The following is a 12,066-nucleotide window of genomic DNA, read 5'->3' as shown; positions in this document are numbered from 1 at the left end:
CCTCCATGATTTAGGGTCTCTTCTGATTTGGTTAAAGCATATTTTCCTGGGGTCTTTGCCACCCTTTTGGTATTTTGCTTGCTCCTTCATATACTCTTATCTGGACAAAATGACAAGGCAGAAAAATTCACCACAAAAAAAAGAACAAGAGGCAGGACTGAAGGCTAGGGATCTAATCAATACAGACATTGGTAATATGTCAGATATAGAGTTCAGAATGATGATTCTCAAGGTTCTAGCCAGGCTCGAAAAAGGCATGGAAGATATTAGAGAAACCCTCTTGGGAGATATAAAAGCCTTTTCTGGAGAAATAGAACTAAAATCTAACCAAGTTGAAATAAAAAAAAAACTATTAATGAGGTGCAATCAAAAATGGAGGCTCTCACTGCTAGGATAAATGAGGCAGAAGAAAGAATTCAGATATAGAAGACAAAATGACAGAGAATAAAGAAGCTGAGCAAAAGAGGGACAAATACCTACTGGACAATGAGGGGAGAATTCGAGAGATAAGTGATACTATAAGATGAAACAACATTAGAATAATTGGGATTCCAGAAGAAGAAGAAAGAGGGGAGCAGAAGGCATATTGGAGAGAATTATAATAGAGGATTTCCCTAATATGGCAAAGGGAACAAGCATCAAAATCCAGGAGGCACAGGGAACCCCCTTCGAAATCAAAAAGAATAGGTCCACACCCAGTCACCTAATATTAAAATTTACAAGTCTTAGTGACAAAGAGAAAACCCTGAAAGCAGCCCGGGGAAAGAAGTCTGTAACATACAAAGGTAAAAATATTAGATTGGCAGCAGACATATCCACAGAGACCTGGAAGGCCAGAAAGAACTAGCATGATATATTCAGAGCACTAAACGAGAAAAACATGCATCCAAGAATACTATATCCAGCTAGGCTATCATTGAAAATAGAAGGAGAGCAGCACTTGGGTGGCTCAGTGGGTTAAAGCAACTGCCTTTGGCTCAGGTCATGATCCCAGGGTCCTGTGATTGAGCCCCACGTTGGGCTCTCTGCTTAACAGGGATCCTGATTCCTCCTCTCCCTCTGCCTGCCTCTCTGCCTACTTGTGATCTCTGTTTGTCAGATAAATAAATAAAATCCTAAAAAAAAAAAAAAATAGGAGGAGAGATAAAAAACTTCCAGGACAAACAAAAAATGAAAGAATTTGCAAACACCAAACTGCTCGACAGGAAATATTGAAAGGGGTCCTCTAAGCAAAGAGAGACCCTAAAAGTAGTAGATCAGAGAGGACCAGACAATATACAGTAACCGTCACCTTACGGGCAATACAATGGCACTAAACTCATATCTCTCAATAGTGACCCTGAATGTTAATGGGATAAATGCGCTAATCAAAAGACACAGGGTATCAGAATGGATAAAAAAACAAAACCCACCTATATGTTGCCTACAAGAAACTCATTTCAGATCTGAAGAGACCTCCAGATTTAAAGTGAGGGGGTGGAAAACAATTTACCATGTTAATGGACATCCGAAGAAAGCAGGGGTGGCAATCCTTATATCAAATCAATTAGATTTTAAGACAAAGACTATAATAAGAGATGAAGAAGGATACTATACCATACTCAAAGGATCTGTCCAACAAGAAGATCTAACAATTTTCAATATCTATGCCCCCACGTGGGAGCAGCCAACTATATAAACAAATTAATAACAAAATCAAAGAAACATATTAACAATAATACAATAACAGTAGGGGACTTTAACACTCTCCTCACTGAAATGGACAGATCATTCAAGCAAAAGATCAACAAGGAAATAAAGACCTTAAATAACAAACTAGACCAGATGGACATCACAGATACATTCAGAACATTTCATCCCAAAGCAACAGAATACACATTCTTCTCTAGTGCACATGGAACATTCTCCAGAATAGATCACATCCTGGGTCCTAAATCAGGACTCAACCGGTATCAAAAGATTGGGATCATTCCCTGCATATTTTCAGACCACCATGCTCTGAAGCTAGAACTCAATCACATGAGGAAATTTGGAAAGAACCCAAATACATGGAGACTAAACAGCATCCTTCTAAAGAATGAATGGGTCAACCAGGAAATTAAAGAAGAATTGAAAAAAATCATGGAAACAAATGATAATGAAAACACAACAGTTCAAAATCTGTGGGACACAGCAAAGGCAGTCCTGAGAGGAAAATATATAGTGGTACAAGCCTTTCTCAAGAAACAAGAAAGGTCTCAAGTACACAACCTAACCCTACACCTAAAATAGCTGGAGAAAGAACAAGAGAGAAACCCTATACCCAGAAGGAGAAGAGAAATCATAAATATCAGAGCAGAAATCAATGAAATAAAAACAAAACCATACCAAAAAAAAAACAATAGAACAAGACAATGAAACTTGGAGCTGGTTCTTTGAAAGAAATAATAAGATTGATAAACTCCTGGCCAGACTTATCAAAATGAAAAGAGAAAGGACCCAAATAAATAAAATCATGAATGAAAGAGGATAGATCACAACTAACACCAAAGAAATACAGAAAATTATAAGAACGTACTATGAGCAACTCTACACCAAAAATTTGACAATCTGGAAGAAATGGATGCTTTTCTAGAGACATATAAACTACCAAAACTGAAACAGGAAGAAATAGAAAACCTGAACAGATCCATAACCAATAAGGAGATTGAAACAGTTATCAAAAATCTCCAAACAAACAAAAGCCCAGGGCCAGATGGCTTCCCAGGGGAATTCTACTAAGCGTTTAAAGAAGAATTAATTCCTATTCTCTTGAAACTGTTCCAAAAAAAAAAAAAAAAATAGAAATGGAAGGAAAACTTCCAAACTCATTTTATGAGGCCAGTGACACCTTAATCCCCAAACCAGACAAGGATCCCATAAAAAAAGAGAACTACAGACCAATATCCTTGATGAACACAGATGTGAAAATTCTCACCAAAATATTATCCAATAGGATAATACATTAAAAGAATTATTCACCCTGACCAGGTGGGATTTATTTCAGGGCTGCAAGGTTGGTTCAAGATCTGCAAATCAGTTAATGTGATACATTACATTAATAAAAGAAAGAACAAGAACCATATGATACTCTCAAAAGATGCTGAAAAAGCATTTGAGAAAGTAAAGCATCCCTTCCTGATCAAAACTCTTCAAAGTGTAGGGATCAAGGGCACATACCTCAATATTATCAAAGCCATCTATGAAAAACCCACTGCAAATTTTCTCAATGGAGAAAAACTGAGAGCTTTTCTGCTAAGGTCAGGAACATGGCAGGGATGTCCATTATCACCACTGCTATTCAACATAGTACTAGAAGTCTTAGCTGCAGCAATCAGATAACAAAAGGAAATATAAGGCATCCAAATAGGCAAAGAAGAAGTCAAACTATCACTCTTCGCAGATGATATGATACTATATGTGGAAAACCAAAAGACTCCACTCCAAAACTGCTAGAACTTATCCAGGAATTCAGTAAAGTGTCAGGATATAAAATCAATGCACAGAAATCAGTTGCATTTCTCTACACCAACAGCAAGACAGAAGAAAGAGATATTAAGGAGTCAATCCCATTTACAATTGCATCCAAAACCATAAGATACCTAGGAATAAACCTAACCAAAGAGGCACAGAATCTATACTCAGAAAACTAAAAAGTACTCATGAAAGAAATTGAGGAAGACACAAAGAAATGGAAAAGTGTTCCATTTTCCTGGATTAGAAGAACAAATATTGTGAAAATGACTATGCTACCTAAAGCAATCTACATACTTAATGCAATTCCTATCAAAATACCATCCATTTTTTTCAAAGAAATGGAACAAATAACACTAAAATTTATATGGAACCAGGAAAGACCTCAAATAGCCAGAGGAATGTTGAAAAAGAAAGCCAAAGTTGGTGGCATCACAATTCCAGACTTCAAGCTCTATTACAGAGCTGTCATCATCAAGACAGCATGGCACTGACACAAAAACAGACAAATAGATCAATGGAACAGAAAAGAAAGTCCAGAAATAGACCCTCAACTCTATGGTCAACTAATCTTCGACAAAGCAGGAACGAATGTCCAATGGAAAAAAAGACAGCCTCTTCAATAAATGGTGTTCGGAAAATTGGACAGCCACATGCAGAAAAATGAAACTGCACCATTTCCTTACACCACACATATAAATATATTCAAAATGGATAAAGGACCTCAATATGAGAAAGGAATACATCAAAAACCTTGAGGAGAACACAGGCAGCAATCTCTTTGACCTCAGCCACAGCAACATCTTCCTAGGAACATCAACAAAGGCAAGGGAAGCAAGGACAAAAATGAACTATTGGGATTTCATCAAGATCAAACGCTTTTGCCCAGCAAAGAAAACAGTTAGCAAAACCAAAAGACAACTGATAGAATGGGAGAAGATATTTGCAAATGACATATCAGATAAAGGGCTAGTATCCAAAATCTATAAAAAACTTAGCAAACTCAACAACCAAAGAACAAATAATCCAATCAAGAAATGGACATAAGACATGAACAGATATTTCTGCAAAGGAGACATCCAGATGGCCAACAGAAACATGAAAAAATGCTCTACATCACTCGACATAAGGAAATACAAATCAAAACCCCAATGAGAGGGGCGCCTGGGTGGCTCAGTGGGTTAGGCATCTGTCTTCAGCTCAGGTCATGATCTCAGAGTCCTGGGATCGAGCCCTATAACGGGCACTCTTCTCAGCTTCCCATCCTCTCTCTGCCTGCCTCTGCCTGCTTGTGATCTTTCTCTCTGTCAAATAAATAAATAAAATCTTTCAAACACACACACACACACACACACACACACACACACACACACAATGAGATATCACCTCACACCAGTCAGAATGGCTAAAATTAACAAGTCAGGAAATGACAGATGCTGGCGAGGATGTGGAGAAAGGGGAACCCTCCTACCCTGTTGGTGGGAATGTAAGCTAGTGCAACCACTCTGGAAAACAGCTTGGAGGTTCCTCAAAATGTTGAAAATAGAACTACCCTACGACCCAGCAATTGCACTACTGGGTATTTACCCTAAAGATACAAACATAGTGATCTGAAGGGGCACATGCACCCGAATGTTTATAGCAGCAATGTCTACAATAGCCAAACTATGGAAAGAACCTAGATGTCCATCAACAGATGAATGGATAAAGAAGATGTTGTATATATACACAATGGAATACTATGCAGCCATCAAAAGAAATGAAATCTTGCCATTTGTGATGACATGGATGGAACTAGAGTGTATCATGCTTAGCAAAATAAGTCAATCGGAGAAAGACAATTATCATATGATCTCCCTGATATGAGGAAGTGGAGATGTAACATGGGGGTTAAGGGGGTAAGAGAAGAATAAATGAAACAAGATGGGATTGAAAGGGAGACAAACCATAAGTGACTCTTAATCTCACAAAGCAAACTGAGGGTTGCTGGAGGGAGGTGGTTTGGGAGGGAGGGTGGGGTTATGTAATTCGGGAGGGTATGTGTTATGGTGAGTGCTGTGAAGTGTGTAAACCTGGCAATTTACAGACCTGTACCCCTGGGGATATAAATACATTATACGTTTATAAATAATAATAATAATAATTAAACAGCTTTATTGAGATATAATTGGCATAAAATAATCTGTGTATTTTTAAAATGTACCATTTGACAAGTTTTGATATGTGTATAAATCCAAGATATCATCATTGCAATTAAGATAATGAAAACATATAACATCCCAAAAGTTTTCTTATGCCATTTTGTAATCCTTTCTTCCCAGCCCCACTAGACCATCTCAATTCCTAGCAACCACAGGTCTATGTTCTTCCAGTGTAAATTAACTTGTATTTTCTAGAATTTTAATAAATACATTCATGTAACATGGGTATTTATGTCTACTTTATTACACTCAGCATAATTCTTTTAAAACAGCTCATTCCTTTTTATAATAGGATAAGATTCTATTTCTAAATTTACCACAAATGTTTATCCATTCTCCCATTGATGGATTTATTTTTTTTTTCATTTATTTATTTTCAGCATAACAGTATCATTATTTTTTCACCACACACAGTGCTCCATGCAATCCGTGCCCTCTATAATACCCACCACCTGGTACCCCGACCTCCCACCCCCCAGCCACTTAAAACCCCTCAGATTGTTTTTCAGAGTCCATAGTCTCTCATGATTCACCTCCCCTTCCAATTTACCCCAACCTCCTTCTCTCTAACTCCCCATGTCCTCCATGTTATTTGTTATGCTCCACAAATAAGTGAAACCATATGATAATTGACTCTCTCTACTTGACTTATTTCACTCAGCATAATCTCTTCCAGTCCTGTCCATGTTGCTACAAAAGTTGGGTCCTTTCTGATGGAGGCATAATACTCCATAGTGTATATGGACCACATCTTTCTTATCCATTCATCTGTTGAAGGGCATCTTGGTTCTTTCCACAGTTTGGTGACTGTGGCCATTGCTGCTATAAACATTGGGGTACAGGTGGCCCTTCTTTTCACGACATCTGTATCTTTGGGGTAAATACCCAGGAGTGCAATAGCAGGGTCATAGGGAAGTTCTATTTTTAATTTCTTGAGGAATCTCCACACTGTTATCCAAAGAGGCTGCACCAACTTGCATTCCCACCAACAGTGTAAGAGGGTTCCCCTTTCTCCACATCCTCTCCAACACATGTTGTTTCCTGTCTTGCTAATTTTGGCCATTCTAACTGGTGTAAGGTGATATCTCAATGTGGTTTTTATTTGAATCTCCCTGATGGCTAGTGATGATGAACATTTTTTCATGTGTCTGACAGCCATTTGTATGTCTTTATTGGAGAAGTGTATGTCCATATCTTCTGCCCATTTTTTGATATGATTGTCTGTTTTGTGTGCATTGAGTTTGAGGAGTTCATTATATATCCTGGATATCAACCTTTTGTCTGTACTGTCATTTGCAAATACCTTCTCCCATTCCGTGGGTTGCCTCTTTGTTTTCTTGACTGTTTCCTTTGCTGTGCAGAAGCTTTTGATTTTGATGAAGTCCCAAAAGTTCATCTTCGCTTTTGTTTCCTTTGCCTTTGGAGACATATCTTGAAAGAAGTTGCTGTGGCTGATATCGAAGAGATTACTGCCCATGTTCTCCTCTAGGATTCTGATGGATTCCTGTCTCACATTGAGGTCTTTTATCCATTTTGAGTTTATCTTTGTGTACAGTGTAAGAGAATGGTCGAGTTTCATTCTTCTACATATAGCTGCCCAGTTTTCCCAGCACCATTTATTGAAGAGTCTGTATCCAAATTGGTAATGAAGAAGTCAAACTCTCTCTCTTTGCAGATGACATGATTCTTTATATGGAAAACCCAAAAGACTCCACCCCCGAACTACGAGAACTCATACAGCAATTCATCAACGTGGCAGGATACAAAGTCAATGTACAGAAATGAGTGGCTTTCTTATACACTAACAATGAAAATACAGAAAGGGAAATTAGAGAATCAATTCCATTTGCTATAGAACCATAAGATACCTGGGAATAAACCTAATCAAAGAGGTAAAGGATCTGTACTCAAGGAACTACAGAACACTCATGAAAGAAATTGAAGAAGACACAAAAAGATGGAAGACCATTCCATGCTCTTGAATCGGAAGAATAAACATTGTTAAAATGTCTATACTGCCTAGAGAAATATATACTTTTAATGCTATTCTGATCAAAATTCCACCGGTATTCTTCAAAGAGCTGGAGCAAATAATCCTAAAATTTGTATGGAATCAGAAGAGAACCCGATTCACTAAGGAAATGTTGAAAAACAAAAATAAAACAGGGGGCATCACGTTACCTGATTTCAAGCTTTACTACAAAGCTGTGATCACCAAGACAGCATCGTACTGGCATAAAAACAGACACATAGACCAGTGGAACAGAGTAGAGAGTCCAGATATGGACCGTCAACTCTATGGTCAAATAATCTTTGACAAAACAGGAAAAAATATACAGTGGAAAAAAGACAGTCCCTCCATTGATGGATTTAGGTTGTTTCTTGCTTTATTTATTACAAACACAGCTTCTCTGAACATTTACATACTAGTATAAACACATATTTCTTTCTCATAGATAACTAAAGAGAGAAATATCAGTTATTTGTAGGCATATAGTTTAACTTTTTAAGAAACTGTCACTTTCCAAAGCAGCTGTACCACTTTGTATTTCCACCAACAATGTATGAGCAGTTCAGTCCTTCCATATCCTTTCCAATATTTGATATGTTCAAACTTAATTTTAGATATTCTCCTAGGTGGGTAGTGGGATCTCATGGAATTACTTTGCATTTTCCTAATTGTTAAGGTTGTTGAGTATCTTTGCATCTACTTATTCACCATCAGTATATCTTCTCCAAAGAATTACCTATTTAAGCCTTTTGTCCATTTTTTTATTGGATGATTATTTTCCTACTTTTGCATGTAGAAGGTTTTTAAAAATATGTTTTGGATATAAGTCCTTTGTTGGATATGTGATTTGTAAATGTTTTCATTCTAAGCTCTGAATTTTTAAATAAGACCAAAATATATGAGAATATTAAAACAAACTTTCTTTTCCCAAGTGGATACCCACTTGTCAGCCTACTGAAGTAATAGGAACCAGCCTGATCTTCCTACATGAAATAGACATTTAAAAAAATAGAAAGAAAATAGACAAAAGAAAAAGGAAAAGAAATAATGGGACAACAGTTTCAGCAAGTGCCTTGAATGGCATTCCAGTTGTAGAATAAATGAGATAAATCTTATCATTACCCCAGATTACTGCCATGAGAGAGTTTCTAGGCCACCTCTCAGAAAAGGAGAAGCAGGTGGAGACCAACAAACTCCATGAGTTCTGGAGGCAGAAATGATTTCTCTGAGTAAACAAAGCAACTCGAGTTCAGAAGACATAACTGGAGAGGAGATTTTTGCGGATCCTCCCCATTACATATTTTGCTGAATGGTGATCAGCATTTGCATTTGAGGAAAGTAATCAAAACCAGGAATAAAAACAAACAAGTAAAATGAGTAGTGTCTGGTGCTCACACAGGGCTGAAGAGCTTCGTAACTTCTGTTTCCTACCTCTACAAGGGAGATAATCAGTCCTACATCGAACACTGCTTCTCTGCCACTTAAAATATTTTAAAAACAAAATAAAAAATGATCAAATTGTTTCTAACTTAACTGCATCTCAAAACAAAACTCAAGAGTATTTATGGGAATATAAATATGCCCAACACCAAACAAGATAAAATACAGAATGTCTGACATCTAATGATAAATATCAGCCATGTAAAAATACAAGAAATATGATACACAATTAGCAGAAAAGTCAATCAATTGAAACCAACTCAGAAGTCATACAAGTGTAAGAAAAAAAAAAAAAAGGAAAGAAAGAAAAACCGTAGGGCAACCTTGCTGGCTCATTGGTATAGCATATAATTCTTAATCTCAGGGTTGTAAATTTGAGCACCATGTTGGCTGCAGAGAGATTACTTAAAAATAAAATTTTTAAAAAAGGAAAGGAAAGGTGATACTTTAAAATAGTAATTACAACCATGTTCCTTGAAAAAGTTAGCAATGAAATCTATATTGTTTGAGAGATAAAATATATTAGATGGGATTAAGAGTAAATAAGATATTGAAAAAAAATAGTTGACTTGAATGTAACAATACAAACTATCTGAAAATAAGGGGAGGGGAAAATAAAAATAAAAAATAATGACGAGAGAATCATTCAGTTGGAATTAGTGGAAAAACTTCAAGCATTATAATATTATTGGAATTAGAATTCCCAAAGGAGAGACAAAAGAATCAGAAAATATACTTGAAGCAATTATTATCAAACATGTTATATATATGAAGAAGACTATGTCTACAGATACAAGAAGCTCAAGATACTCCAAGCACAAAAATCACAAGGAAAATTATGATAAGGCACATTGTATTCAAATTCCTCAAAACCAGTACTAAAGAAAAATCTTATAATGATTGTGTAGAACAAGAAAGACATTATGATCAAAAGGATAAAGTTAAGGATGGCTGCACATTTATCATTGGAAACAATACACATGAAAAGAGAGTAATGGAATATCTTTAATGTATTAATAGAAGCTATCACTCTAGAATTCTATGCCCAGCAAAAGTCTTTCAAAATAATGTCAAAATAGAGATTTTTTTTTAAAGACTTACAAAAGCTGAAAAAACATCACCAAAAACACAATACAAGAAGTTCTTTGGGTAAAAGGAAAATGATCCATTAAAAAAAAAAAAAAAAAAAAAAAAAAAGATCTTCAAAGAAAAAAAAATGGATCATTGAATAATTGCCTAAATTCAAAAGTACTTTGGTTACTCTCATGCAGTAACTAAATGTAAAAATAAAGCAGCTGTGATGGCTTGTCTTATACCTCCTGTGTCCCTCCCCAAGTACATTATCAGGGAATAAGTATTTCTTATAAAATGCAGTTCTATGATAAATGTTAACCAAAAGATATTCACATTGTGTAGACAACAGGGCTTTACAGTTTCTTTTATATTTTCCTGGCTCCTCCTTTTTGAATATGCAATCATGGAAATTTCTCAGATATAGGTTCTATTCTACACTCTTCTTCTTTTTTTTTTTTTTTAAGATTTTATTTATTTATTTAACATAGAGAGAAATCACAAGTAGGCAGAGAGGCAGGCAGAGAGAGAGGGGGAAGCCGGCTCAGCAAGGAGCTGGATGTGGGGTGGATGCCAGGACCCTGGGATCATGACCTGAGCTGAAGGCAGAAGCTTAACCCACTGATCTGCCCAGGCACCCCGATTCTACATTCTTTAAACTTCATTCTTGTTGCTTTGAAAAATATATCTTCTAATATCATTTCAGCTGTCACTTCTTTGTCATTAGCCATCAAATCTGAAATCCTAAATACTTGGCTCATGATGGCTCTCCCAGGAGTCATCTCCACTTCACTGGTTCATTCTAGGCTCCTTCATTAAAGGATTGCTCCCAATTTAGCATTTCTATTTAAATTTAATTTCCCAAATCACCATACCTTTTATATCTCCTGTCTTGCACCATCCTTTCAATTCTTTTTGTTTACTGTACTCACTGTTCATTCTAATCTTAAATTTTCCTTTGATTTGAGAACTCCACCAGTTTTCTGTTATCTCATAATGTAATTTTGGCTCAATATCGACATGGACAGCTTTGAAGAGCATCTCTCCTGGTTTATCTAGTATCCTGTTTTCCATATATTGCCCCAATGGGCATTTCCTGAATTTATACACCTTGGCTTCACTAATCAATCCAGATGTTTTGCTTAATCTCTACTTTTGTTTGTTTTACAACACTATAGTATAAAAATTTGAAGCCATCATTGTTTCTAGCTTTCCTTCTCCTCTGTGTTAAGTGAAACCTAAAATCGAATATTTCTTCTCAATATCTCTAGAATTATTCCCTAAAACGTTGTTCTTACTTAATACATTTATAATCAGCCTTTATTCTGTCCAGTAGGCCATCTCATCTTTATTACAAAAAAAAATTGCCTTATTAACATTGATAAAACACTACCTTGTTATGCTAAGTTCTGCTGAAGAATATACTACTGTAGTGTTCTCCAACTTTGATTGTATCAAGTCTAAATTCTTTGGGTGCCTGGGTGGTTCAGTCGGTTAAGTATCTCCTTTTCCGCTCAGTTCATGATCCCAGAGTCTCATGTTCAAGCCCCACCTCTGGCTCCCTGCTTGATGGAGAACTAACCTGCTTCTCCCTCTGCTGCTCACCCCTCACCCCAGTTGTTTCTCTCTCTCTCATGCTCCCTCTCTCTCTCAGATAAGTAAATAAATAAAATCTGAAATGACAACAAAAGAATGTAAATTCTTCAGTTTTCTAATCAAGGTTCTTCATGATCTAATGCCAAGTTATTTACATAATTGTATTTTTTAAAAATATTTTATTTATTTATTTGATAGAGGGAGAGAGATCACAAGTAGGCAGAGCAACAGGCAGAGATAAAGGGGGAAGCAGGC

Source organism: Mustela nivalis (genome assembly GCF_964662115.1).
Source record: "Mustela nivalis genome assembly, chromosome: 4".
In the NCBI taxonomy this organism is placed as follows: Eukaryota; Metazoa; Chordata; class Mammalia; order Carnivora; family Mustelidae; genus Mustela; species Mustela nivalis.
This window is presented reverse-complemented; position numbering follows the sequence as displayed.